Below are 14,504 nucleotides of genomic sequence, written 5' to 3' on the forward strand. Positions count from 1 at the left end.
GCGTTCGTTGAACCGATGCTAGAATCTTACATCGGTGGTTTGCCTTTAGCGCCTAACCCCGCAGCTCCGTATAAGAGAACGGAGAGCGTGGTAGCCATCACTATTTCGCATTCTCTATGGGTTGGTCCACCTATGTTTGCCATCAGTGTACTGAGCAGGGATACCATCTTGGCGGCTTTCTCTGCTTCGTGTTTCATTTGGGCCCAGAAAGTTAATCACGGGTCCAGTCTTATGCTTAGGCACTTTAGAACCTTTTTTGTGTAAAAAAGAATAGAACAGAATAAAACTAATTAATAAAATGAAACAAAATGAAGTAAAAAAAGTATCGAAAAAAATTTGTAAAGTAAAACAAAAAAAATTATATAAGAATTTTTATCTAAAACATCAAACAAAATATAAAATTTAGTAAAGTTTAAATAAATAAAATAAAATCAAATGAAAATAAATTAAATAAAAATAGATAAAATAAAATAAAATAAAACAAAGTAGAATAAAATAAAATAAAATAAAATAAAATAAAATAAAATAAAATAAAATAAAATAAAATAAAATAAAATATATTAAAATAAAATAAAATAAAATAAAATAAAATAAAATAAAATAAAATAAAATAAAATAAAATAAAATAAAATAACCCTTTGGTTGGGCACCTATTGCGGCGCGTCCCAGGTGGTGGATAGGGTACGCCACAGTTATCTTCTGTGGTTAAGTAGGTCATAGCCTTGGTAAAAGCCTACTCGCGAACCAGCCTAGTTCTCGTCAACCAACAACTATGGTAGGGGGAACAACATGTAGTGCAGTGTTACTGCACGCGTGCCGTAACTGCCATAATTGCTGGCAGTGACCCATATCCACTTCGGTGGAAGGCGAGAAGCCACTCGTATTAGTAGGTCATGTCTCTGCTAATACGAATGGAGTAAACATGGACTCACGGGGAGAAGGCCACTTCCTTATATCAAAGGCTACCAATCCAAGGTGGAACAGCATACGCCGAGGGATGCATGGCTTAGGGTGAGCTAAGTCGCTAGTATGCGGACTCTGGGGCACCTGTCGCACCCCAGTTTAAATTAGACTTACCACGGCATAGGGCTCTGGCGTGGCGAACCCCATTATTTCCCTACTAAAATCTCTGGTTACGACTGCTGATTCGTCAGCTGAGTGACCGCCCCGCAAAAATGAACAAAAATAACTTAAAACAAACAACAAAACAAAAAATTCCTTCCCGACGCGGAAGACCTGTTGGCTCCACCAAACTAATGGCGGAGTCAAAAACCACCCCTTCGGTGGCTAAAGTGCTCACTAAGAGCAAGACCGTCAGGGAGACACCACCGCACTCCCAGGTGGCTTCTACTTCCTCCAAAACCGACTCGGCTGCGGAGAACCCATTGAACACCAAACCTGTTTTGCCAGAAACTGGGAAAACAAGTCGGACAGAAGTCTCCAGGAAACCCATCCCTCCTCATCTCCGTCGATACAGAGATCGAAGACGCGCCACCTTCCTTACGGAAAAGTTCGGCAAAACCCCTGAGGAGGAGCTGTCCGACCAACAAAGGTCAACTCTCGGTTGGGCCCGGGAGTTTCTTCGGAAGTATGAGGCGTCCAAAGAGAAACCGAGTGCAGCTAAGCGGCAGCGGTCTTCAGAGGATCCTCATAGCTCCAACGACCCCAAGAAGCACAAAGCTTCCTCTGAGGTCAAAATACGCAAGTTCTGCGAAGTTGCCAGAGATAGTCTGGTCATGGCGGTGGTGGATAAAAGCCACCCTGACGGTTTCATCTCTCCATCAAACTGGAAGATTGTGGAGAGAAAACTTCAGTTGGGATACCTGGACGTTCTGAAACAGAACCCAGGGCCTCCTCCTTTCTGCTCTGACGCGGGATGGTTCCAGGCAAGGGTCAAGTTGATCGCGTGCTCGGATCAACGTTCGGTCAGCCTGTACGGCAAGGCCCTCGACCGACTCGGCGAGGTATGGGCCGGAGCGAATCTCCAACTCATCAAAAAGAGTGAAATTCCTAACAAACCCCGCGGCAGAGCAAGGATACCTGTAGAGCCATCCGATCCGGAAACCATCCTGGAGCTACTGAAGATCGGAAACCCGAACCTACCCACCGAAAACTGGAGGGTAGTTAAAGTGGAAGAGCCTTCAGGAAACTCCAGACATGTCACGCTGCTCCTGGACCAGGAAAGCGTTCAAGCACTGGACGACCGCAAGGGGATTGTGGCATTCGGGTTCACTACCACTACCATTTGGACCTATCAGCCGAAAAATCTCCTCGCACCCAGCGAAGAGAGTACGGCGGCCCCAGAGATGGATGTCGATAAGCCTCTCTCACAAGATTCGACGATTGAGTCCGACTCGGAATCAAACAGCGAACTTGTGGGAAACTTATTTAACATTCAACTCGAGGACGAGGATAGTCTTTTAGACAGCGGTGATGACGCGAACGCCACAGTCATCGAATGCCCCTCTAAAAGTGCTGCAGATTAATCTGCACCACTCTAAGGCTGCCTCGGCAGCCCTCATTCTTCGTCTCTCTGACCTCAGAGAAGACATCATTCTCATCCAAGAACCTTGGATATCAAACAACAAGATATGCGGCCTGAAAGATAGGCACTACACCTTGTTTCAAGGTGAGGCTAACGGTAGATCGCGCTCTTGTATTCTCATTCGAAAACATATTAATGCTTTTCTTCTTCCCCTTAGCAATGCTGACACCACTGCCATAGAGGTTGAAGCAGTCCACGGCCCGATCTGGATTGTGTCGGCTTACATGCCTTACGACGCAGCGGAGGCGCCTCCTCCTGAAGCAGTGAGGAGGCTCGTCAATACGGCGCATCTGATCCAGAAACGCGTCATTATTGGAGCAGACGCTAATGCACATAATACTGTTTGGGGCAGTACAAACAACAACACACGAGGTGAGCAACTTTTTGATTATATTCTAGCAAATAAGCTTGATATATGTAATAGAGGGGATGTCCCTACGTTTCTTAACTCGTCTAGAAGAGAGGTACTCGATATTACTCTTGCTAGCGAATCATGTACACAACTGGTGCAGGACTGGAGCGTTGATAAACAGCACTCTTTTTCCGACCACCAATATATAACATTCACTTTAAAAGCCGAAACGGCAAAACCCATGAAGTACCTTAACAAAAAACGTATGAATTGGATCAAATATAAAGAACATCTTGCCAATGGACTTCCTGATATCAGGCAGTTTGAAATGGCAAATAAAAACGATATCGAAAACGCTGTCAACATAATAACGAAGACGTGTCAAAGCGCAGCACGACAATCTTGCCCCCTGACGAAAACAGGAGGTAAGCATAAACCTTTTTGGTGGACTCCAGAAATCTCTGAACTTCGCAATCGAACTCGGAAACTCTTTAACCAATCTAAAATAACAGACGAATGGGAAGAATATCGACAATGTCTCAAAGACTTTAAGAAAGCCGTCAGAAGTGCAAAACGCACATCCTGGCGATCATACACTCAAGAATTAGAGAACACCTCAGAAGTAAGCAGACTACGCAAGATTCTTGCTTCAAACCCAGTCTCTCCCAGTTTTATCATGACTCAAGATGGAACTTGGACTACTTCAACTGACCACACTCTTAGAATACTTCTAGAATCTCACTTTCCAGGCTGTGTTGCCAACTTACCTGCACTTCCCAGCACTTTTCAGAGTAATTATGGGAATAGATCAGATCTAATCAGCTCTAATAGCATCTCTACAGCAATACTAAGCTTTAAAAAATTTAAATCACCAGGTCCTGACAACATCATTCCAGCAGAACTTCAAGAAGGACTAGAAATTCTACTGCCTTGGTTAACCAGGATCTTTAACAAGTGTTTAAATCTGTCTTATCTTCCGACAATTTGGAAGAAATCGAAGGTAGTATTCATTCCGAAAACGGGGAAGCCTTCACACTGTAAACCAAACGACTTCAGGCCCATTAGCCTAACCTCTTTTTGCTTAAAAGCTTTTGAAAAAGTCTTAGATGAGCAAATCAAAACCCAACTTGATACTAAGTTGATCTCAGAGGCACAACATGCCTACACTAAAGGGAAATCGACTGAAACGGCACTTCATTCACTGGTGCAAACAGTGGAAACTTCCCTTCACAATAAGGAGTACTCTCTTGTTGCATTTATGGACATAGAAGGTGCTTTCAATAATATTGAACCCAACGCTATTTTGTCTGAAATTGCCAAATTGGGTATCAATTACTCCATCCGAAAGATGATCGAACAAATGCTCCAAAGTAGAATAATCACTGCAGAGCTTGGGTTAAGCCGCATGAGAATGTACGCCGTCAAAGGCACCCCTCAAGGCGGAGTACTTTCACCCCTTCTCTGGAATCTCGCTGTAAACAGTTTGCTCCGAAATCTCGAAAAAGCAGGCTGCAAGGTTGTAGCCTATGCAGATGATATTGCTCTCTGCGTGTCAGGCAAACACCTGAATACTCTTACTGAGCTCATGCAACGCTCAATCAATATTCTGTCAAAATGGTGCACCGAATGCGGACTAAATGCGAATCCAGCAAAGACAGATCTTGTTCTCTTCAATAGGAAACAACAATCTCCTCCACTGCAAACAATAACCTTAAAAGGGGAATCATTACTCCTATCTGACTCAGCTAAATATCTAGGAGTTATTCTAGATAGGAAGTTGAGTTGGAAATTGAACATCGAAAACAGATGCAAAAAAGCCTTCATAGCTCTTTATACTTGTAAGAAAGCTATAGGCAAAACCTGGGGTTTTTCACCTCGGATCATTTATTGGATATATACCTCGATCATCAAACCGATACTCTTCTACGGTGTGGTTGTATGGTGGACAGCACTCGAAAAACGGTGTAGAGTAGCCACAATTGATCGAGTTCAAAGAACAGCCTGCCTCCTGATAACAGGATGCTTAAGTACAACACCTACTAAGGCTCTAAATACGTTGCTTCACTTGCTCCCTATCGATCTGGCTGGCAAAGCGATTGCAGCGAAAGCAGCGACACGCATGAATGCTATATCGAAATGGAATAAGTATCTTGGCCATTCGGCCATACTGAACAGGAACACTGTTATCTCTTCCGACATAGACTATCATGTAAGTCTCCCATCACCACCCTTGCTATTCTCCTGTTCACTCCCAACTAGGGAAGAATGGAAGACAAATCTTACCGAAAGCGATGGCCCTCTGACTATATATACAGATGGTTCAAAACAAGACGGCAAAGTGGGATTTGGAATCTTTTCCAATTCCCCTCACATTAATCTATCATTTAGATTACCCGACTACTGTAGCGTATTCCAAGCGGAAGTATGCGCTATCTGGTATGCTGCGAAAACTCTCTTAGAAAATAGAATATCACTAGAGGATATCCGCTTTTTCACCGACAGTCAAGCGGCCGTTCGAGCACTCAGCTCCTCTTATACCCACTCAGATGTGGTTCGATCCTGTCTCTTATCTCTTAACGAGATAAGTGTTCAGAATTCTGTCCAAGTTATCTGGATACCGGGTCACAGTGGATTCGAAGGTAACTGCAAAGCTGATGAGCTCGCAAGAGCTGGAGCTGCGCAATCATATGTCAGTAACTTACCCACAATCCACATTCCGCTCTCAACATGTAAATTACTCATTGATCGAGAATTTCACAGCGTTGCTGATCGGAGGTGGCGAGTGGAAACTACTTGCGTTACGACCAGACAAATCTGGCCATCCTACAATCTGAAACAGACAAAAACCCTTATAAGTCTTTCGAAACACGAACTAAGGCATATAACATCTCTTATCACCGGCCACTGCCTTTTGGGCACTCACGCACGTCGGCTCGGGGTTCCTCAAAACGACCTGTGCAGATACTGCGAGGACGAAGATGAGGAAGTATCGAGCAGACATTTGCTGTGCAGTTGTCCGGGTCTAGCCAGAAGTCGACTCGCTCTTCTAGGCTCTCCAACTATTGACAATCTTTCAGTACTCTCGGACCTGAAAATCGAATCTCTCATCAATTTTTCGAAACGAATTAATATCTTTGACCAAAATCTACAATAAAAATCTCGGTTAGGTGGGGAAATCATTTAAAATAATGAGCTCTAGGGCAACACAACGGACCCAACTTGCGGTCTATGTGGCACTCCGATGCGGGGTCACCCTTAAACCAACCAACCAACCAAAATAAAATAAAATAAAATAAAATAAAATAAAATGAAAAAAATAAAATTATATTAAAAAAAATTAAATAAAATAAAAAAAAATAAAATTATATTAAATAAAAAAAAAATTGTAATAAAAAAAAATAAAATAAATTAAAATAAAATATAATACAAAAAAAATAAAGTTAAATAAAATAAAATAAGAAAAAAAAAATAAATCGATTAAAAAAAAGTCAAACAAAAATTAAGAAAGTAAAGTTTTGCTCAAACAAAGAAAAAAAGGAACACCAAAATTAAGAAAAACATTTTTCTAATAGCGGTCGCCCTCGGCAGGCAATGGCAAACCTCCGAGTGTATTTCTGCCACGAAAAAGCTCCTCACAAAAATATCTGCCTTTCGGAGTCGGCTTGAAACTCTAGGTCGCTCTATTTGTGGAACATCATCAAGACGCACACCACAAATAGAAGGAGGAGCTCGGCCAAACACCCAAAAAGGGTGTACGCGCCAATTATATATATATATAATTAAAATATAATCAAATAAACAAAGCGAAATAGAAGTAAGCTAAATGAAAATAAAGTAAACTAAATTCAGATAAAATAAAAGAGTTTTTTACATTTTCCCTAAGTGATCGCTCCCATTCACACGCCTTAAAATTTTGCCTACTCCCATTTCACTTCCTCGTAATCTCTGAGTTTATCAAAGCATCTATCGCATATCAGATATTTCCCACCAAAGTGGTGATAAGTGAAACCTTAGCCAAATATTTACAAAATTAAATTAAAAAAGAACAGCAATGCGAACCAGCACGCAACCCACCCAGCAATTCGCCATTAATACTGCAACACAATTTTCCAGAAACGCCAACAGCAGTAAAATAGAAACCTCGATGCAAAAGAAAAGAGAAAAAAGTGACGAAAGCAAATCAAGTGAAAAAAACAAAAAACTAAGTGAATGTCCCATATTAGGCGATGTAAAGTAAGTAGAACAAATAAACATGCGTACGAGCAGCACAAAAAAAATAGTAACAAATACATCAAAAATCGCAGCAGCATCAACTCAATGCCGGTTAGCACTGCTCACTTGCCCACAAACATACACTCAGCGTCGGTAACACAGCAATGCATCAACAACTACATTTAATAACACTACAGCGCAATAAATTTCAATTACACTTTATTGCACTTTTACTCCACTTTTTCGCATACCAAAATTGGTAGTAGGCATGTGCACAAATGTGTGTGTGTGTGTGTGGCTGAAGGTTAGTTTCACTACTCAAAGTGTGGTGCATCAATTGATTTATTGATCTATTGGTTGTTGTTGTTGTTTTTGTTATTTTTGTTGTTGTTCGTATATGGTTACTGTTGTTTTAATTTAATAGCCGAATTGCAAATTCCTCCAAAAAGAAACTAAAATTGAGGCTTTCATCCATCCATCCATCCATCCATCCGTCCACCCATTCCGCCAGACGCTGATCCATCCAACCATCACTGCATTACCACGCGCAACATCCACTGTTGACCCCTTCAACGAAATTTTATTGTTATATTGGTTGTTTTTATTGTTGCATGTATTTGGGGGTATCAACATATTCACTTTTCCATAGTGCTAGGAGCGGGTGTCCCTACCAATTCCGCCAACTGCGTACATCGAAAGGAAATTTTACATGGACGACCGAAGAGGAATTCTTTTTTCTTATAATTTTGTACGATTGATGGACTAAATAAAAATAAAATTAAATATTTTCAGGGAGGGAAAAAGAGAGAGAAAGAGAGGGACAGGCAGAGAAAGAATGGCAGAGAGAAAGAAAGAGGGGCAGAGAGAGTGCCAGAGAGAGTGAGATAGACAGAGAGAGAACTATGAGCCCAATGATTATTTTAATAAACTATTCACAAGAAAAATGAGCAGTACTTTTTGTATGAGCGAATGAGAGAAGTTACCGAAGGCACTATAAAACGGGATTCTGACAAGTAGCAAATTTAATAACAAAAGCGAAGTCAAAGACAAATGAGTAAGTAAATGGGCTCGTAGAAGTAAATGCATAGGCGTATTTGGAACTACTCTATTCTGAATATTATCAACATAAATCACAGGATTCAGACACTTCTGCAGGGTGGTCCACATAGATTATTTTTTAATCGTATCTTATTTTGGCAGTGGCAATTACTTCCCACTGAAAGTCTTCACAGAAAATCCGTGTTTTACCTCCGACTAAGTTTAGTTTCTTCATCTTTCCGCTGTTTTAGGGTTTTATCTTGTCTCTCTGGCAGGCTTTTTTGCTAGAAATCTTTATGAAATTTAGTGTCATATCTTCACAGAACGAAAATAAGCGCTTTACGCTTGATTAGAGTTGGAAAATATTGCAAACTTATTTCCGAAATGAATTTGGTGTAGACCAAACAGTACGTTTATCGAGAAGAAGTTTTGCCTGAAATGAGGCTCCTACCGCGGCTGTAGTTCGCTATTTTGTGCAAAAAGTTCATGAGTTTGGCATGCTCATGGTATCTGTCGTCGTCCGGTGTACACTGACGAGGAAGTAGCTGTGGGCACTGTAGACCTAGCACAACGACTTTCCACCGATCTCAACATTTCATGCACCAGCCACCGCTCTCTAAAGCGTTCGAGAATTTGAGAAATGCTGTATGGTCTCAGAAACAGGGACAGAAAAATTCCAGTCAACACCTCCATGTGGTAGAAAGTGTTAACGGCTAACGTTGATAAGGGTGCCGAATGATCATCGGAATAAGTGATCCAACCAGTAAGCTGGTCAGGGCACTCTATTATTCTGAAGGTGAGAAATTACTTTCGAAGGTGGAGAAACCGATTCGAGCTGTCAGCGTTATTTTAGCACATTGGAATATATGTAGCCAGAACAGAAGGTTAGGTTGGGTTATGGTGGTAGTTAGTCTATACGACCAACTCACTTAGAACTTGCAGGTCCGTTGTGATACCACTGTGCTGCACGGGAACCTCATTTACTTTCCTTCGTGGAAACAAAACAGAAAATTGCATAATAATTTAATTGAACTGGGCACTATCCGCTTGAAAGCCATATGCTCAAAGAACAACAATTTCCTCGGAAGAAGTTTGGTTCCTCGAGCTGCTCGAAATAGAGATCAATTTTGTCGGAAAACCCATCTTTTCTAACCAAGCGCATTTTCATCTTGGCGGCTATGTTAACAAGCAAAACTGCCACTTCGGGATCGGAAAAGTCGCACGTGATCAATGACAAGCGAGGAACAGCTTGGTGTGGATTTTGGAGTGGTGACATCATTTACCCATTACCCATTTTTCTTTGAAGGTGTGGCTGGAATTGCGATTTTGGTCAACAGTGAGCACTACAGAGGTATTGTGAATAATTTTATGTGGCCGACAATTGAGGCCATGGAAATAACGTGAGAAAGTGAACCTTGTAAATCGATCGGAGTACATCTTAGAAACAAATGAAAAGCTCTTAAATATGAAAATGTTTTTAGAAGTGCGAAAATATGTCTAGTTGTATTTCCAAATACTTTACAACAATTTGAGAAAGTTTCTGACCTTCCCACATAACCTCAAATACAACCAAAAGTTGTGGTTTTATCACTGTCAAGCTAGAATATGAGGGGAACTAGACGTGGTTAGGCTATTCTGAAATCGGATATTATGAAGTTGTCTTGTTCTCGAAACCAAATGGTTCTGAAAGTCAATTAGATTGTGTCGGTTTGCCTACCTTTACACTGATTTAGCATAAGATTACCACCAAATAGCTGAGATCAGATTAGTACATCTGAATTTATTGGCTGCAATATTATAAAATTATTGCCGATATCTGTGATATTAGTATCAATTGGATGAAAGGGAGTTATACGAGGTATGGCTATTAAATTACGAGACGCAGACGAAAATATCAAGCAAGGAAGCATAGAAGAGATACGAAACTACCAAAAGTCAGCGACAATCTGTTTGGCAATCTTCTCTTTCGAATTCAGAACCTCTCGCATTTGTAATTTGTTTGGGTTTGGTTTTACTTCCCGCAGATCAAAGCTTCGCTATTCTAAAGTCCAGCAAACAGATCACGACTGAAATCATTCACATATTTCCAATTCCAATTTGTGGAGGCTGGGGCTTTCAGCTTGGAGTTTGGGACAATTCACCCCACACTAATACCGTCAGGAGGTCATCTTTGAGAGACCCAGTTTCATTTAAGGAAGAGACGGTATACAGTAGATGCGGCAAAGCTGGTGAAGCAAATGACAAAGGAGGCGATCAGCTGAGTTCGATGGAAAGCGGGCACAAAATAATACGGCTTAATGATTACCTTAGACGTTAAAAACGCTTCAATACCGTAAATTGGGGAAAAATGGCCAAAGCTCTTAGTGGCATTGAAATTTCAACGTTTTTATAAGCAGCTACTTAGACTATGGAGCGCGTTCCGAACTACAATACATCAAAACAAGCAGCGCTTGTGATATTTGGGCTTTGCCCAATAGGTAACTATTTTGGCGAGGGAGGTGGCCGAATCCTCAAAAAGTAAGGTGGATTGAGAAGCAGTGAAGGAGAGTTGCTGGCGAAAATGAGAGAGTCGGTGGAGCAGTTCGCCGAGCGGACGTTTTAAGAGCTATTGTTTGATTCCCTCTTTACGAAGTTGGCTAGAAAGACGAAACGGCGATGTCAAAATTTTTTTTACATAAATTCGGACATGAAGACAACCCATCCTGCACCTTCTGTGCAAATGACGTTGTTGAAGACGCATACCACTGCTTTTTGTTTGAAACCAAAAGGGTTGACTTGAGAAATAAGGTGGGGAAACCAATTAAGGTTAACAACCTGGTTGATACTTTGCTTGAGTCAAAAGAAAACTGGTCCGCTGTTTGCAACGTAGCAAATAAAATCATCACAAGTTACGTTGCGCGGAAATTTTCATGGAAAGGCAATAGGCTGCTCCCTCTCCATAAAGTAATACCTAACGGTAGTTCCAATGGGTCTGGTGGTGAACGACGACAAAACGAAGTACCTCCTATCTTCAAACAAACAGTCGACGCAATCGCGTTGACACCACCGAAACTGTTGACAGTTATGATTTCGAGATTGTAAAAGTCTTCGTTTATTTAGGAACCAGCATTAATACCGATAACAATGTCAACCTTGAAATCCAACGGATAATCTCCCTTGCCAACAAGTGCTACTCTCATCATGCCCGTCCTAACGTCTGGCGCAGAAGCTTGTACTTTGACAATATCCGATGAGGTGTCCTTTGGAGTGTTTGAGAGAAAGATTTTGCGGAAGATTTTTGAACCTTAGCAATGGCGAGTATCAAAGGCGATGCAACAATGAGCTGTATGAGCTATATGATGACATAGACGTAGCGCAGCGAATGAAGATCTAGCAGCTATGTTGGCAGGGTCATGTCGTCCGGATGCATACAAACGCTCCGGCTCTGAAAGTATTCGATGCGGTACCAGCTGGTGGTAGCAGCGGAAGGGGAGAGATTTCCTCTACATTAGAAAGATCAGGTGGAGAAGGACTTGCCTTCACTTGGTGTGTCCAACTGGCGCGTGGTAAAACATGAGAAAGAAACGACTGCCGCGCTTTGTTAAACTCGGCCAAAATCGCGTAAGCGAGTATCGCGTTAATTAAGAAGAAGGAGTTCCACGGATAAAGCAATGAGCGGTAAGCGGAAAGGCAATTCCCACACTTCGGTTTTCAACGCTTTGTGCCACCTCTACAACAAAAAAGAAACACTAATGTCAATGCCAGTATGTTTCAGGCGGTCGCCCAATAGTGAATCAGCGCCACTGGCCTTCCCTTTCTGTATCCTATCAGCAAACAATGATGATTCCTGCTGGGTAGCGCTCTGTGCTTTAAAGCGCAGCTCCTCATCAACCTACAAACGGCAGCCTACCTGGGCGCGTTTGTGTGTGACTGCTGGACGCCTTTGAAGCGGCGCCGATATTGGGTCAACATGAGAAGTACGAGAAGTAGCAGCAAAAAAACAAACGCAAAAAAAAAAAAGACTGTAGGCTTGCCTATAAAAGCTGCGCGTTGCAAAACAGGCGAATGACGAGACACCGTGGCAGCAACTGGCTGACGCTGAAGTTCGAGCTTATGGCCAATGGCAGGCCAGTCAGCTAGCTGGACATGCGCATTCAAGCGATGAGAATGAACGCTGATGGATCACGCTGAAGGAAAATGAACTTACATACCTCCACATACGTACATATGTTTGTATATAAGCCATTTATATGAGTGTACATAGAACACACAGAAATACAGGAGAAGAAACCATGCTTTGTATGCCGTGTATGTGTGTGTGTACACTTGCGTATGGCTGAAGAATGTGGCGATTATATTGAGTGAAATATTTTAGAAAGTCTTGGTGCGATGACTGTGTCGGCGGCAATGTGTCTTGACATGGAAAATCAATCATGTCACAATTTCTCAAATAAGATGTTGACAACATTTCGGATGCCAGAAAGCAATAATGTTGCACAGCTATGTTTGTGGTGCCTGTGGTGTGTGCTGTGGCACTGTAAACTGCCCGTGTACATTCAGATTTCCCGGAACGCGAGCGCCAATGACGGCGAGAATGACTCACCGGCCGAGCAGCAGTTGTACTATTTTTCGTGCTTCTATTTCTTTTCTGGGTATTGATTTCGCACTTTGCTGAACCAACCAGAAACAATCAACAGGCAGTGGCGTGGCTAGCATTTGGCAACATGTTACTGCGTGTGTTGACAATGCGCACGTGTGCCGCAGCTATTGCTGTTGTTGTTGGATTGCTGACGAGAGACAAATGTCAATTACATGGAAGTGGAAAATTAAGCCAGATACCGCAAAAGTGGAGTAGCAGGAGAATTGTGTTGCAGGGCAGCAGCAGCAGCAGCCACCGGTGGCCACACCCAAAAAGCGCCGGTGCGCCACTTGATCCTGGCGCTTGCTGTTAAAACAACAAGTTTGGCTATTCTAATGCATACACAGCCATGCATGTACATATGTATGTGTATATGTATGAGTGTGAGTGTCTATGAAGTTGCTCTATTTTTAGCAGGCTGTTTGTGTTTTTGCAGTCTTTGCCATGATTTAGTTTTCAGCGATTATTTATTGTGGCTGTGGCACCCCATTGCGTCATCCTGGTGGCAGTGGCACTCCACGCGAAACTAAGGAAACGGTGACTGAGCAGCCAAATAACCACCAGCTCCTAGCCCGTCACACTCAGCGGTGGGTGGTTTCTTTTTGTTGAAATCTTTTTTTTATGAACAACTTTTTTTGTTTGTTTTACAATCTCAATGTGCCACTTGCAAACGTAATGCTGCAACGGCTGTTGCATGCAGCGTTCAACTGACCACTTTTTTAATTTAACGAAAATTGTAACTTTAAAATTTTGTTGTTGTTAAAGTTGAATAATGCGCGCGGAAACTTTTAGTTCGCAAATATACGATACACACACACGTGCGCACACATACACACACATAAACAAAGCAATCTAAATATTGAAGTGTGCATATTTGTATGTCGGTGGAAAACCACTCTGACACAGCCTGCCAGGTAGCAGCGTAAACAAAGATGTTGAAGACCACCCACTGCCGAAAATCTCAACAAATTTGCACTGCAACCGCAGCAGCGTACAGCTGGGTGGTAAAGGGCAACTATTGTGTCTGCACATATAAGATCAGTAAGTGTGTATGGGTACTTATAGAAAATCAGAAAAAAATGCATATATATTTGTCTCTACGATTTAAATGCCTTACAAAAAAAAGAAAATTATGCCGCACGCTATCACTTCCAAAATTTTAGGCATCGAGCGCTAAAATAGCAGAGGTTTATGTGAAGATCATTGCAGACCAGCATATCCTGATCTATGTTTTTGCTTCACATTTCTGCCAAAGCCCACCTGATATATTTTAAGCTACAGTCAATATTTAAAATATATAAAATATTACCAGACTATACTGATACAGTAAAAACTTAAGCTGCTTTCAAGGCACTCGACTTTCTCACGTTTGATTGGAAAACTCAAGCGATCTCTTAGAGATCAACTAACATGACGCCTGAACAGCTCACTTTTTATCTTTTATGACTACTGGGCAACTCTGTAGCTGTTAAGTTCCGCGAATTTTGTTATAACTAAGGAACTGGCAACTCATTTATTTCGAAGGAGATTTCCCTTTTTTGAACCTTGAATGAACCTTAAGTAGTTTTACCTATTGTAAAGGCACCATTTTTACTGTTTTCCATTTTTGTACAACAGAAAGCCCTTGTCTCATGCTCCAGTCATCGATTTCTCCAGAATCCTCTGCACTTTCGCGCAAAGCCTCCTTAGGGATTTACGCGCACAGACATCGGTGCCATTTGCTTGAACATGAAATCTGA

The sequence above is a fragment of the Anastrepha obliqua genome, chromosome 5 (genome assembly GCF_027943255.1).
Source record: "Anastrepha obliqua isolate idAnaObli1 chromosome 5, idAnaObli1_1.0, whole genome shotgun sequence".
In the NCBI taxonomy this organism is placed as follows: domain Eukaryota; kingdom Metazoa; phylum Arthropoda; class Insecta; order Diptera; family Tephritidae; genus Anastrepha; species Anastrepha obliqua.